Raw genomic sequence first — 3,812 nt, forward strand, 5'->3', positions numbered from 1 at the left:
AAAAAAGGGGGGGGGGGGGGGGGGGGGGTCGAGCCCACACAGAATTTGAAAAAAAAAAAAACTGGGGAAGGAAGCTTTAAAAACGCGGTCAAACAGTTGACCAGGGACGCGTCGAGCCCACACAGAATTTAAAAAATTGTTACAGCTCTCTCTCGACGCGTCGAGAATTTCCAAAATGTCTAGAATTTTCAGCTCTTAATATTTCGGTGCATTGAGGCTAATCTTGGATGCGTCAAAAATTTCCAGAATGCAAATTTTTTTTTGGTTGTTTTCAATTTGAGGTAGGGAGTTTGCTTGATGGTCTTAAATTGAAAACAAGAAAAAAAAAATTTGACGCGTCGAGAGAGAGCCGTAACAATTTTTTAAATTTTGTGTGGGCTCGACGCGTTGAACCCCTAGTCAACTGTTTGACCAGGTTTTTAAAGCTTCTTTCCCCAATTTTTTTATTTGTTATCTTCGAATAGTAACATTCCCAACTGGTTTTCTCCATTCTCTTCAACTTTTGCTGTCCAAACACACTCTTCCCCACTCCAAATTCCTCCTAAGGCTTCAAGGTAACACCCTTACCCATTTTCTCCATCAAAATCTTAAATTTTTGTTTTTAATTTCATAGTTTTTGGGCAAGAAACCTAGCCCACAAATTTTTGCTAATTTTTGAATTTTGTTGATTAAAATGCTTTGGATTAGTGTTTCTTTGTTTGTTTTTGCTCAACGTGTTGCTCTTACATATTCATATTACAATACACTTGCACTTTGAATGAAGAAAATATGTTTATTCTCTTACCTTTTTTATGAATTTCCATGCTTAATGATTTTAGTTTTGTTTAATGATTAGTGTAGATTTATTTTACAAATGCTCTTGGTGAATTGCTTTGTTAGTGGTGTTTTTTGTTGTACCAAAATGGGATGAATTGTCATGCTTAATTGTATAAAATTCTCATGCTTAAAATTGTGCATATGAGGTGTTTGATAAAATGCCTAAGTGAGAGTGTTTGAAGTCCTTGAATTGTTTACTTGCATTTTGCTTTCTAATCCATAATTCCTTATTTTTTGCAAATAATGTGTTTTGATTGAGGTGTTGTAGTTCTCCAAATGGCCCCAAGACCAAGAATTTGCAAAAGACAAAGGGGGAAACATCTTAAGCAATGGGACAACCTCAAGCTGCAAAGTTTCAAATTTTCAAAATCCCTGGGGCTCGAGACAAATATCAAACATGGATCTCCAAGAGACAAATCAAACCGGAGAGGGGGTTGGAAATTGTGGTACCCGAAGCATGGAACTAGGGGAATAGATTTTTGGCTCAACCGGGCGATGCATTTGACTCAATAGTGCGTGAATTTTACGCAAATGCCAAAGATGGAATGCAGACAAATCAATGCATCGTTAGGGGTGTAGGAGTAGATTTTTTTCCTGTAGCTATCAACGCTTACTATGGCACAACCGACCATTAAGGAAATGATTATTACTATAGTGATTTGAGGCCGAGAAGAATAACACAGGAGGATTTGGATAACATTGCACAGTCCTTTCACTCCGAGGCTGGGTGGAATATAAGGAATGGAGTTGCGGCCTACATGAACTATATATTCTTTTTACCATTGGACATGGCTATCCTCGATTTCAGAACCGGTATGGCTAGGGCCAAGTACCAGTTCCTGATCCAAAAGATGCAGATGATGGAAACCAAGGTGAAGATGAACTTATGGGAGATCCTTAGCGTAAGCCAGCCCAAAATCCTCCACAAATTGACATGCAGGGATTCATGAGGAAAGGTGACGAGGTTCATTGGTTTGTTGGTACATCTATGTATCAACACAATCGAGCAGCTCAAGGCTTCGCTCCTAATTTTCTACCACCACTATCATGGCTTCAAGATCCCAGTACATCCCAGAGTTCTACAGGTCTTATTTCCCACCACTACCACCACCCGAAGGCAATCATCACTAGCAGGTCCAGGGATGCTCTTCAATCCCTTTGACCCCGATTTATTTTGTTATATTGGGAAAACGTAACTCTTTAAGTGTGGGGGGAGGAGTGGTTGAATTGATTTTCCCTTTTATATTTTTATATCTTTAACTTTGTTTTAGTATTTAGCTTTGATTATCTTTGGAACTTCTCTTGAATTGATTTTGAACTCTTACACTCTCTTGTTCTTTGGGTTTTATAAAAAATTGTGCTTTAATGTTGAAAAATATGCTCATTAGCTTGTTGGTTCCCCACTTGAATTATATATATATATATATATATATATATATATATATATATGTGTTGCTTTTGCTTGGATGATTCATGTCTTTCTTGTAGATAAATTACTTGTCATGACACCTAGTTACAATTATTCTCTCTTATTGGTTTGTGGTTTGTTTGGTTGAGCTTGTTGCATTCCAATGTGCCATTGATGAAATCAAGGTGAAATACATGATTGAACTATTTTCTTGCCAATGTCCTTGTTAACTACTTAATAATTGAATTAATTCCTTATCTAGTGGTTTGTGCTTTGCTAGTGAAAGTTTATGTGGAATTCCGGCATTGCCACATTGGTTTTTTTGCTTGATAGAACTTGCCTCAATACTCTTTGTTAATCCCTTGTGTCCCCCTTGAGTCTTTTTCTTTGTTTAATAAGCGCTAAGCATATTACTACTCTTTGTGAATTTTTATTGTTTAACCCTCATCATCAAACCTTTAGTCTTTAGATAACTATGTTCTCTTCCACTCTTGAGAGAATTTTGCATTTATCTTTGATATTCTTGTAGAAGAATTTTTTTTTTGGAACTTATAGTTAGAAAGCAACATTTTCCTTTGAAATGTCTAATGGGGGTCTTGATCTTTTGTATAGAGTCATTTGCTTCTTTGGTAGTTTGTTAGCATTTGTATAAAATTTGCTTCTTTATTTGATAAAAAAAATCCAAAATAAAAAAATCAAAATAGAAAAGAAAAGAAATGAAGAATTAGAGTTTGAATGTTTTGAAGTTTGTAAATAGTTGTTTGGAAGTTTTTATACAAAATAGTTGTTTGGAAGTCTAAGTGTGGGGGTCTTGTGTGTCAAACTGTCATAATTCTTAAAGCATGTTGTTTTGTGTCAAGTTTGTTTGTAGAATGCTTGGTTGTGCAAGAGTGGTATGCGTGACTTTTGTGTTTGACTTGAAATTTATCCAATTGTTTGCTTGAGGACAAGAAAATGCTCAAATGTGGAGGAGTTTGATATAATCTCATTTGTGCATATTTTTCTACTTGATTTTGATTCGCTTTTGAGCCAAAGTTCTTTAAATTGTCATTTTCAATGCATATTTCCTTTCTTTCTCATGTATATATGGTTTCATTCTTGATTTGAGTGCTTTTAAGGTGTTTGTTAGTGTTTTGAAATCATTTTAGATCAAATCCCAAGGGAACATGTGAAGGCATGCTTGGAGTCAAAATGGATGAAGAATGCTGACTTTGAGAACTCGACGCATTTAGAATCTGCCTCGACGCGTCGAGAATTTCCAGCAAGCGATCTGTTTCGAATATGGGCAAGTTTGTTTGTGGAATGCTTGGTTGTGCAAGAGTGGTATGGGAGTGACGAAATTGCCTGGTTGCATGGAAATGTCAATTTACACGAGGCGATCATGGAGTTCCAACCATTATGCTAGGAGCGGTCGCATCAACAGACTTATGGATATGACATGCGTTCTTTGGCACCGCAGGTGCTATGAATGATATCAATGTATTAAATCAATCGCATTTATTCAATGATATCTTGTAGGGATATGCACCGGAGGTTAATTTTAGAGTGAACGATATAGAGTACAAAAGAGGTTACTATCTCACAGACG

The 3,812-nt window shown here is 36.4% G+C and overlaps 1 long non-coding RNA gene across 1 annotated transcript; it reads left to right on the forward strand.

Moving 5' to 3' along the window:
- Positions 1-477: 477 nt before the first annotated feature.
- LOC116033696 lies at positions 478-2,194 on the forward strand. The gene is made up of 2 exons (XR_004100892.1): positions 478-554; positions 1,085-2,194. It is a non-coding gene; the product is annotated as an uncharacterized LOC116033696 (long non-coding RNA).
- Positions 2,195-3,812: the final 1,618 nt, after the last annotated feature.

This window comes from Ipomoea triloba, chromosome 10 (genome assembly GCF_003576645.1).
Source record: "Ipomoea triloba cultivar NCNSP0323 chromosome 10, ASM357664v1".
NCBI classification, from domain to species: domain Eukaryota; kingdom Viridiplantae; phylum Streptophyta; class Magnoliopsida; order Solanales; family Convolvulaceae; genus Ipomoea; species Ipomoea triloba.